The sequence below is a fragment of the Artemia sp. Qi Xiang Cuo genome, chromosome 2 (genome assembly GCF_049724085.1).
Source record: "Artemia sp. Qi Xiang Cuo chromosome 2, ASM4972408v1, whole genome shotgun sequence".
In the NCBI taxonomy this organism is placed as follows: Eukaryota; Metazoa; Arthropoda; class Branchiopoda; order Anostraca; family Artemiidae; genus Artemia; species Artemia sp. Qi Xiang Cuo.
Genome location: NC_142795.1, coordinates 87,314,979 through 87,327,516, shown reverse-complemented (window position 1 = coordinate 87,327,516; position 12,538 = coordinate 87,314,979). Strand labels below are relative to the sequence as shown.

The window sequence follows — 12,538 nt, the reverse complement described above, 5'->3', positions numbered from 1 at the left end:
CACACTGCAGTCTTTCAAACATAATCGTATACCAGCGGTAAGATTTGAACCCACTCCTCCGAAGAGACTGGTGGCTAACACCAGTGTCTTGGACCACTCGGCCAGGCTGCCTCTCATAAATAAATATATATGTGAATTTGGGTTGCAGCAGTAGCTAGCAACCTAGTAAGAGACGATCAGTCCCATGCTAAGAAATATAACAAAACTCCTAAAAATAGAGTAAGATCAAAACAAAAGTACATCATTAGAACTACCTTGTCTGAAACCCTACTAGATAAATAATGAATGTCGTAGCTTTATATTAGAGCTATGAAGTGAATAGAAAAACACGAAATTATATTGTTGTTTCTGATGACGTCATGAAATAATATCATTGCGCCTTGACGTCAACAATAAAATCATTACGCTGTGACGTCATAATTACTATATAGGAAGCGTCAGAACTGTAAATTTTCACATTCATAATTACATAATGGTTTCAGTCAAGCAAGCTGCACGCAAATTGAAAAAACAGTACTACACAAACAACAGAGATAGTATCTTGAAAAAAGAAAAGCAAAGGTATTCAACCGACCAGGCGCATCGAGAAGTAAAAATTGAGAGAGCAAAACAAAGGTATTCAATCGACCAGGCGTATCGAGAAGTAATAATTGAGAGAGCAAAACAAAGGTATTCAACCGACCAGGTGCATCGAGAAGTAAAAACTGAGAGAGCAAAACAAAGGTATTCAACCGACCAGGCGTATCGAGAAGTAATAATTGAGAGAGCAAAACAAAACAGCAAGATGTGTTATCACAATGATGAAGATTATAGACATGCAAAAATTGAGACAGCCAAACAAAAGATCAAGGAGAGTTATCACAATGATGAAGATTACCGCATCAAATATAAGAAAAACCAAAAGCAAAGGTATTCAACCGTCCAGGTGTATCGAGAAGTAAAAATTGAGACAGCAAAACAAAAGATCAAGGAGCGTTACTGGGGTGACAAAATCTATAATGAAAAAATTAAATTCTCTGCGAGGTTGTACCGAAGAACGCATAAGGACAAAGCGAAAAATTACATTCAGAAATACAAGAAGATGGCAAAAATGCAGGCTGATCTTTGTAAATTGAGAAACATTTTACGCATGTTTTATCGGGATCACGAAAAGTATTCAAAATTACAGATTAAAGTTCTCTTTGAAAGAGCGGATGCTGTTGAAAAGTCGGCTAGAAATGCTTTGGCAAAGCTTCATAGTAATATCCAAAAGAAATGTTGTCAGTTTAACGAAAAGCTTCCAAGGTATGGATTGGCAACTGCGGAACAGTTTATAGATGCAATGGAAAATGTTCGACAACACAGTGAATATACGGAGGCGTACTTCTTTGAAAATGCGTATATTAATTTTGGAAGGATTATAATAAAGAACGACCTCTTGCCTATACTAAATTTTATACGCTACTTAATTATAGTTAAGGTTTTTTATAATAAAGAACGACCTCTTGCCTATACTAAATTTTATACGCCACTTATTTATAGTATAGGTTAGTAATTCAACAGATAGATTGGTACTGGAACATCGTAGAGAATTGTTCAATGGCTCATTTTAAAGGAAATTCATGGGGTTAAAACTTCTTCTAATTAAAATCAATCGTTTTTAGTACCTTGAGAAATTTTAATTATGTTTCTTAAGAAATCATCATAAGTTAAAATTTCCTATACAAAATTTGAACTCAAGCCAACTGGGTGAGAGCTATCCCAACCTCTAGACCATATAGGACTTATTAAAATATCCGATAAATGACGTTTATGTTAAAGAACAAATTATAAACCTAGTTAGCTGTCTGATTATCTGAGGATCGTCTCTTACTATTACAAAGAAGTAAAAGCCGTTATTATAATAAAGATCGAACTCTTCCCTATACTAACTTGCATACGCAACTTCACTATAGTTAAGATTACAGTATTTATATTATGCATCATTATAAATTTCAGTAAAGAACGATCTCTTTACGAAAATTGAGTTTAACCACGATTGAGTTTTGAGTTTTTCTTTCTTTTCCACAGATAGCTTGGCATTACATTAAAGAATGAACTTTTGTCCATAGTAACTGAAGTATTATAAGTTATCCGAGTTGCAGCGGTAGCTATCCGGGTTGCAGCGGTAGCTATCCGGGTTGCAGCGGTAGCTAGCAACCTAGTAAGAGACGATCACGTCCAATGTTAAGAAATATAAAAACCCCTAACTCCTAAAAAAAGAGTCAGATCAAAACAAAAAGTACACCATTAGAACCGCCTTTTCCAAAAGCCCTGTATAGTAAACTTTCTGTTATTTGGTTTGAGGATGACGCTCCCTCCACAGTCAATGCAAGGGTAGTAAGTGATTGTAGTTTTTATTATGGGGACGCGATCGTCCTTCACTATATTACTACCATCAAAACCCATGTTTCTCATTTAAAATCCTTACAACTTCCATTTCAAACAATTTCATGCAGTTTCATTTTCCTTTCAGATTTCTATGCTTAAAGTGCTTTTTCAATACCCACTTTTAGATAAATAATTACCATAATTTTCCACTGTAATTGCAGCTTCAGGTGGTGGGCAGTTTATCACATCATACAGAGCTATAATATACAATTGTTTAAGCTTCATTGCATGAAAGCCATTTTGTCCCTTTTTTGCCCGTACAACACCAGGATCCCTTGAAAGGTAAAAATACTTCATTCCCCCCATCATAATACCGTTCTCAGAAAACTCATCTGAATCATATTTTGATACAAACGCTTTCAATTCAGCTGCTGTGGCAGAAAATTCCCTAGACTTTGCCCAAACTGACCCATCAACACCAATAATAGCAGCTTCCGAAATACCTTTTGATAGCAATTGACTTTTAATATGATCAATGCAAGAATTCATCTTAATAATTATTCAATTCAATAATATATTTTCACCCCATAAACTAACGTAACGAGTCACTTGAAGCAAAACGAAAAGTATACTAATTTAAAAATTCTTAGGTATTTTTCTGGTTTGAATTAGAAAATTAAAATTATTCCTCAGACACCATAAAAATTTTTGCAGTTTGCAGTTAAATAAAATCATTTTGTTTAAAATTTTTAGATATTATTTTAGTTTCAAATGACAAATTAGATTTTGTTTATGTTAAGTAGTTAGAAACTAACAAAAAACAAAACTAATTTTAATTTTTTTCTTTTTTTGTTTGAATTAAAAAATAAAAACTATTCCTCAGACATCATAAATAATTTTGCAGTTAGCAGCTAAATAAAATTATTTTATTTAAAATTTTCGGGAATTAATCTAATTTCAGTTGGCGAATCGGAATTTTGTTAAAACCCTAAAACAAGCAGGTTTTTTTTTCAAACCCTAAAAGAATTGTATTTTTTGTTACAACCCTAAAAGAAATACTGCATTTTACATAAAAATATCTACATACGTTTTATAATGTTAAAAATAATATTTTTATTTTTGCATGCAATGTTAATAGCAATAGCTACTATAGCTATATCTGATGACTCGATGAATCCGATGATTCCTGATGTTATTTTAATTACAAAAGACACTAATATAGTAATGTCGTTTAAAATTAACCATTATACAGCTCTGTATAATTTTCCAGTGACCCGCTAGCTGAAGAGAAAAAAAAAACGGAAAGAAATTACATGCCTCATGTGGAGAATATTGTGGTTACAGTAAAGAATGATCTCTGGCCCATAGTAACTGATATATGGTGGTTGCAGGGGTAGCTGCAAGCTATCCGGATTGGAGTGATACCTGGGTTTTAGCGGTACCTGCAAACAAAATTCAAAGAAGATATGTTGGCTTCTAATTATTTAAAAATCATCCCTGGTAATTACAAAAGCTGGATCTATCAGGGACTTGAAGGTGGGACCTCTTTCACCCAAAGTTTACATTAAATTACATAAAATATCGATAGAGTTCATCATAAATGGAATTATCCAGGTAGTTACTAATAAAAATTTTGTTTAGACTTTTACTTGACAATTTTGTGACGATCAGTCCAATGCTAAGAAATATAAAACCCAAAACTCCTAAAAATAGAGTCAGATCAAAACAAAAGTACATCATTAAAACTACATTGCCTGAAACGCTACTAGATAAATAATTACAGTAAAGAACGATCTCTCTCCCATAGTAACTGATATGTTATCCAGGTTGCAGCGGTAGCTAGCAACCTAGTAAGATGTTACATTAAAAGACGATCATTGGAATAAAAAGTTATTGCATGCATTGGACTTAGTTAGCTACTTGATCGTTTGAGGTTCGTCTCTTACTATTTCAAAGAAGAAAAAGCCGTAGGCTTTTTCCTGTTTGTAATATTTTCCTGTTTTTTATCAGGGTTAAAGCGGTATCCGGGTTGCAGCGGTAGCTAGCAGCCTAGTAAGAGATGATCACGTCCAATATAAGAAATATAAAAACCCATAGTTCCTAACAAAACTGTCAGATCAAAACAAAAAGTACACCATTAGAACCGCCTTGTCCGAAACCCCTGTATAGGAAACTTTCTGTCCCTTGGCTTGAACAGCAAGGGAAATATATTGGCTTGAAAATCAAGAAATTTGACTTTAACCACGTTATTCTCCCCAAACGGGATATTTTTTTCTCTTTTCTTTTTTTTTTGTATCGAGAGATAGCTTGGCACTGGAACATCGTAGAGCGTTGTTCAATAGCTCATTTTAAAGGAAATGAATTGGGTTAAAAATTTAAAGTAGCTAAAATAAATTATTTCTAAAATGGAATAAATTTTTCCACCAAAAACTGCATTTTCGATGTCTTTTCACACTGCAGTCTTTCAAACATAATCGTATACCAGCGGTAAGATTTGAACCCACGCCTCCGAAGAGACTGGTGGCTAACAACAGTGCCTTGGACCACTCGGCCAGGCTGCCTCTCATAAATAAATATATATGTAAATTTGGGTTGCAGCAGAAGCTAGCAACCTAGTAAGAGACGATCAGTCCAATGCTAAGAAATATAACAAAACTCCTAAAAATAGAGTCAGATCAAAACAAAAGTACATCATTAGAATTACCTTGTCTGAAACCCTACTAGATAAATAATGAATGTCATCATAGTTTTATATTAGAGCTATGACGTGAATAGAAAAACACGAAATTATATTGTTGTTTCTGATGACGTCATGAAATAATATCATTGCGCCATGACGTCAATAAAATCATTACGCCGTGACGTCATAATTACTACTTAAGAACGACAAAGATGTAAATTTTCTCATTCTGGATTAGATAATGGTTAGATCAAAGCAAACTATACGCAAGTTGAAAAAACAGTACTACACAAACAACAGAGATAGTAACTTGAAAAGAAAAAAGCAAAGGTATTCTACCGACCAGGCGTATCGAGAAGTAATAATTGAGAGAGCAAAACAAAGGTATTCAACCGACCAGACGTATCGAGAAGTAATAATTGAGAGAGCAAAACAAAGGTATTCAACCGACCAGGCGTATCGAGAAGTAATAATTGAGAGAGCAAAACAAAGGTATTCAACCCACCAGGCGTATCGAGAAGTAATAATTGAGAGAGCAAAACAAAACAGCAAGATGTGTTATCACAATGATGAAGATTATAGACATGCAAAAATTGAGACAGCCAAACAAAAGCTCAAGGAGAGTTATCACAATGATGAAGATTACCGCATCAAATATAAGAAAAACCAAAAGCAAAGGTATTTCAACCGTCCAGGTGTATCGAGAAGTAAAAATTGAGACAGCCAAACAAAAGATCAAGGAGCGTTACTGGGGTGACAAAATCTCTAATGAAAAAATTAAATTCTCTGCGAGGTTGTACCGAAGAACGCATAAGGACAAAGGGAAAAATTACATTCAGAAATACAAGAAGATGGCAAAAATGCAGGCTGATCTTTGTAAATTGAGAAACATTTTACGCATGTTTTATCGGGATCACGAAAAGTATTCAAAATTACAGATTAAAATTCTCTTTGAAAGAGCGGATGCTGTTGAAAAGTCGGCTAGAAATTCTTTGGCAAAGCTTCATAGTAATATCCAAAAGAAATGTTGTCAGTTTAACGAAAAGCTTCCAAGGTATGGATTGGCAACTGCGGAACAGTTTATAGATGCAATGGAAAATGTTCGACAACACAGTGAATATACGGAGGCGTACTTCTTAGAAAATTCGTATATTAATTTTGGAAGGAGCAATTGCAGTTTATGTAGCAGCAATAAAAATATATATACAAGCATACCTATCAACAGTGAAGGAAAAGCAATGTTTTTCAATTATGGCGAAAACGAGCCTGTTAGGGTTATTAGTAAATGTGTTTGTAAGACTAATGATTTAGAACAAATAAATAAAGCATCGATCTGAAAATTAGTAAATAACACAAAACAGCATGTAATTGAATAGCTTAGTTGCCTGATTTTCTGTGGTTTTTTAATTTAAAACACGAGACAGAGTATAGTTGAAAACAAAGGTGATAAAAAATTGCTTTGGCCTGGATTTGAACCAGTGACATACGTCCGTTTGCCGTCCGACGACTCTACCAACTGAGCTACCGAAGGCTAACACTATTATTTGACTAAACATTATATCATGTATATCCGGGTTGCAGCGGTAGCTAGCAACCTAGTAAGAGACGATCACGTCCAATGTTAAGATATATAAAAACCCATAACTCCTAAGAAAAAGGTTAGATCAAAACCAAAAGTACACCATTAGAACCGCCATGTCTGAAACCCCTATATAGGAAACTTTCTGTCACAATTATCCTGGTTGCAGCGGTAGCTAGCAACCTAGTAAGAGACGATCACGTCCAATGTTACGAAATATAAAAACTCATAGTTCCTAAAAAAGGAGTCAGATCAAAACAAAAAGTACACCATTAAAACCGCCTTGCCCGAAACTTCTTTATAGTAAACTTTCAGTCCCTTGGCTTGAACAGCAAGGGAAATATATTGGCTTGAAAATAAAGAAAATTACATTAAAATACGATCCTTGGAATAACATACCACTGCATACATTGGACTTGGATAGCTACTTGATTGCTTGGGGATCGTCTCTTACTATTTCAAAGAAGAAAAAGCCCTAGGCTTTTTCCTGTTTGTAATGATATAGCATAAAAATTATAATAAAGAACGACCTCTTGCCTATACTAAATTTTATACGCTACTTAATTATAGTTAAGGTTTTTTATAATAAAGAACGACCTCTTGCCTATACTAAATTTTATACGCCACTTATTTATAGTATAGGTTAGTAATTCAACAGATAGATTGGTACTGGAACATCGTAGAGAATTGTTCAATGGCTCATTTTAAAGGAAATTCATGGGGATAAAACTTCTTCTAATTAAAATCAATCGTTTTTAGTACCTTGAGAAATTTTAATTATGTTTCTTAAGAAATCATCATAAGTTAAAATTTCCTATACAAAATTTGAACTCAAGCCAACTGGGTGAGAGCTATCCCAACCTCTAGACCATATAGGACTTATTAAAATATCCGATAAATGACGTTTATGTTAAAGAACAAATTATAAACCTAGTTAGCTGTCTGATTATTTGAGGATCGTCTCTTACTATTACAAAGAAGAAAAAGCCGTTATAATAAAGATCGAACTTTTCCCTATACTAACTTGCATACGCAACTTCACTATAGTTAAGATTACAGTATTTATATTATGCATCATTATAAATTTCAGTAAAGAACGATCTCTCGCCCATAGTAACTGATATACGGTGGTTCCAGGGGTATCTACAAGCTATCCAGATTGTTGCGGTATCTGGGTTGCAGCGGCAGCTGCATTACATATAGGATCAATCCTATATTACAGTTAAGAACAAACTTACAGCCCATAGTACAGCTCTTAGTTAAGTGGCTGATTCTTTGAGACTCGTCTCTTACTACTCCAAGGAAGAAAAAGCCTTAGGCTTTTTCCTGTTTGTATTACAGTAAAGAACGATCTCTCTCCCATAGTAACTGATATGTTATCCAGGTTGCAGTGGTAGCTAGCAACCTAGTAAGATGTTACATTAAAAGACGATCATTGGAATAAAAAGTTATTGCATGCATTGGACTTAGTTAGCTACTTGATCGTTTGAGGTTCGTCTCTTACTATTTCAAAGAAGAAAAAGCCGTAGGCTTTTTCCTGTTTGTAATATTTTCCTGTTTGTTATCAGGGTTATAGCGGTATCCGGGTTGCAGCGGTAGCTAGCAACCTAGTAAGAGACGATCACGTCTAATGTTAAGAAATATAAAAACCCATAGTTCCTAACAAAGGAGTCAGATCAAAACAAAAAGTACACCATTAGAACCGCCTTGTCCAAAACCCCTGTATAGGAAACTTTCTGTCCCTTGGCTTGAACAGCAAGGGAAATATATTGGCTTGAAAATCAAGAAAATTGACTTTAACCACGTTATTCTCCCCAAACGGGATATTTTTTTCTCTTTTCGTTTTTTCTTTTCCACAGATAGCTTGGCACTGGAACATCGTAGAGGGTTGTTCAATAGCTCATTTTGAAGGAAATTAATTGGGTTAAAACCTTTTGTAACTAAAATAAATTATTTCTAAAAGAGAATAATATTTTCCACCAAAAACTGCATTTTCGATGTCTTTTCACACTGCAGTCTTTCAAACATAATCGTATACCAGCGGTAAGATTTGAACCCACGCCTCCGAAGAGACTGGTGGCTAACACCAGTGCCTTGGACCACTCGGCCAGGCTGCCTCTCATAAATAAATATATAAGTGAATTTGGGTTGCAGCAGTAGCTAGCAACCTAGTAAGAGACGATCAGTCCAATGCTAAGAAATATAACAAAACTCCTAAAAATAGAGTCAGATCAAAACAAAAGTACATCATTAGAATTACCTTGTCTGAAACCCTACTAGATAAATAATGAATGTCATCATAGTTTTATATTAGAGCTATGACGTGAATAGAAAAACACGAAATTATATTGTTGTTTCTGAAGACGTCATGAAATAGTACATAAAGGCTCGATCATTGAATAAAGCTGAAACTAAGTAAAGGACCAAAATGCCTCCATATATCCGCAGTGATGTCTAAAAATTCCTTAAAATTTTTAAATTAGTTTGATTTTTGGTTAGGTTCTAACTACCCAATGTGGGATTTAATATGTATTTCCAGACCAAAAAATTCAATTTTTTTATATATCTTATTTTTCAGTTTAGAATTACAATAAAGAACAACACCTAGCCCATGTTAACTGAAACATAAATAAGGATTATGTAATTTCCATCAGTATTATGGCTGTAGAGATGGCTGAAACCTAGTATAGAACAAACCATTATAGTAAAGAACATTTCATGTTAAAGATTGATCAATAATGCCATAATCATAGTTTGTAGCCAGGTCGTCTCTTACTATTACAATTAAGAAACAGCCATAGGCTTTTTCCTGTTTGTAATTTCAAATCATCCGGGTTGCAGCGGTAGCTAGCAATCCGAGTTGCAGCGGTAGCTAGCAACCTAGTAAGAGACGATCACGTCCAATGTTAAGAAATGTAAGAAAAAGCCATAGGCTTTTTCCTATTTGTGTTTTTTTACGTATTCAGTCATAGAATATCTTTACTGCTAGATTCAACTTGTCGCCTTAGAAATTTCCTTTGCCAGATTAGTAGGCTTTAGTAAAAAATTTGTCAGGTGTGGGGTTTGAACCCACGATCCCATTCGGGACCAGATCTTAAATCTGGCGCCTTAATTACAGTAAAGAACGACATGACCATGCTAACTGAAATAATCTATTTTACATTAAAAGACGATCAATAGAATAATAAACCATTGCATACATTCGACTTAGTTAGCTACTTGATTGATTGAGGTTCGTCTCTTACTATTTCAGAGAAGAAAAAGCCGTAGGCTTTTTTCTGTTTGTAATCTGGGGTATTTTGTTAATTATAGTAAATCCTATATCCGGGTTGCAGCGGTAGCTAACAACCTAGTAAGAGACGATCACGTCCAATGTTAAGAAATATAAAAACCCCTAACTTCTAAAAAAAAGATTCAGGTCAAAACAAAAAGTACACCATTAGAAACGCCTTGTCCGAAACCCCTGTATAGGAAACTTTCTGTCCCTTGGCTTGAGTACAGTAAAGAACGATCTCTCTCCCATACTAACTTATATATGGTGGTTCCAGCTGTAGTTACATAAAGGACGAATATAGCTCATCATAAATGGTGTTTGTCAATTATCCGGGTTGCAGCGGTAGCCAGCAACCTAGTACATTAAGAAACGAACTGTACACCATAGTAACTGAAGTAATAAAAGGAATCATTATATACCTAATTATTTTAAATATATTCCTTAAGAAATCATGATAAGTAAAAATCCGGGTTGCAGCAGTAGCTAGCAACCTAGTAAGAGACGATCACCTCCAATATAAAGAAATATAAAACCCCCCAACTCCTAAAAAAAGAGTCAGATCAAAACAAAAAGTACACCATTAGAACCGCCTTGTCCGAAACCTCTATAAAGGAAACTTACCGCCCTTTGGCTTGAATAACAAAGAAAATATATTGGCTTGAAAATCAAGCAAATTGACTTTTACCACGTTATTCTCCACAAACGGGATATTTTTTTCTTTCCGCTTGATTTTTCTTATCAGCTACCTGGGCACTGGAAAATCATAGAGAGCTGTATAATAGCTCATTTTAAAGGAAATTGCAACATCTAGTGCCTTTTGTAATTAAAAATAAAATACTTTTTAAAGTAGAATCAATTTTGTCAAAAATATAATAAAGATCAAACTCTTCGCTATACTAACTTGCATACGCAACTTCACTATAGTTAAGATTACAGTATTTATATTTTTATCCGGGTTGCAGCGGTAGCTAGCAACCTAGTAAGAGACGATCACGTCCAATGTTAAGAAATATAAAAACCCATAGTTCCTAACAGAGGAGTCAGATCATAACAAAAAGTACACCATTAGAACCGCCTTGTCCGAAACCCCTGTATAGGAAACTTTCTGTCCCTTGGCTTGAACAGCAAGAGAAATATATTGGCTTGAAAATCAAGAAAAGTGGCAGCTACTACAACATTCTGCCTAAACAGGATATTTTAATCTTTTTTTTTTCTTTTTTCTTCTTTTCCAGAGATAGCTTGGCACTGGAACATCGTAGAAAGTTGTTCAATAGCTCATTTTAAAAGAAATTAATTAAGTTAAAAATCTATAGTAGCTAAAATAAATTATTTCTAAAAGAGAATAAATTTTACCACCAAAAACTGCATTTTTGATGTCTTTTCACACTGCAGTATTTCAAACATTATACCAGCGGTAAGATTTGAACCCACGCCTCCGAAGAGACTGGTGGCTAACACCAGTGTCTTGGACCACTCGGCCAGGCTGCCTCTCATAAATAATATATATGTGAATCTGGGTTGCAGCAGTAGCTAGCAACCTAGTAACAGACGATCAGTCCCATGCTAAGAAATATAAAAACCCAAAACTCCTAAAAATAGAGTCAGATCAAAACAAAAGTACATAATTAGAACTACCTTGTCTGAAACCCTACTAGATAAATAATGAATGTCGTTATAGCTTTATATTAGAGCTATGACGTGAATAGAAAAACACGAAATTATGTTGTGGTTTCTGAAGACGTCATGAAATAATATTACATAAAGGACCGATATTATATAAAGGATCGATATAGTTCTTTATAAAACAAACATTTCGTGGTAACGTGGTTTGAAAAAATTACAATCTTTTTCCTATTTGTAATACGGGTTGCAGTGGTATCCAGGTTACAGTGTTAACTAACAACCTAGTAACAGACAATCACATCCCAGGATAAAAAAAACTCCATATCTCCTAAGACTAGAGTCAGATCAAAAAACGAAATACACTATTAGAACCGTATTTTCCAATACCCCTATATAGGAAACTAACTGTCTCTTGGCTTGAAAATCAAGGAAAATATATTGGTTTGAAAATCAAGAAAATCTAACTGAAACCACGATATTCAACATCAACAGCTGGTTTATTTCCGTTTTTTTTTTCAGAATATATAACCATAAAGGATCAACACTGTAAATGGGAATTTTGCAGTTATCATTGGTGTCATGGTTCTATTGATAGCTGAATTAAAAACTAAAAGAAATTGACTCCGAGTGGGATTGAGCCTTTCGGTTAACGGCCGATCGTCCTAGCCACTGGTATCACGAGGTCAATAGCTAAAGTTGTAAGATTAATAATATAATTCCGGGTTGCAGCGGTAGCTAGTAACCTAGTAAGAGACGATCACGCCCAAAAGTAAAAATAACAAAGTCCATAACTTCTAAAACTAGAATCAGATCAAAAAAACAAAGTACACTATTAAAGCCACATTGTCCAGAAACCCCATACAGGAAACTTACCGTCCATTGGCTTGAAAAACAAGGAAAATATATTGGCTTGAATATCAAGATAAGTGGTTGAAACCACAATATTCCATATCGACAGCAGGTTTGTTTTTTTGTTTTTTTCCCCTCAGCTAGCTGGGCACTGGAAAATCATAAAAAGCTGCATAATTGCTCA

The 12,538-nt window shown here is 34.5% G+C and overlaps 1 pseudogene; it reads right to left on the bottom strand.

The window, feature by feature from the left end:
• Positions 1-2,517: 2,517 nt before the first annotated feature.
• LOC148955747 (profilin pseudogene) lies at positions 2,518-2,898 on the bottom strand (annotated as a pseudogene).
• Positions 2,899-12,538: the final 9,640 nt, after the last annotated feature.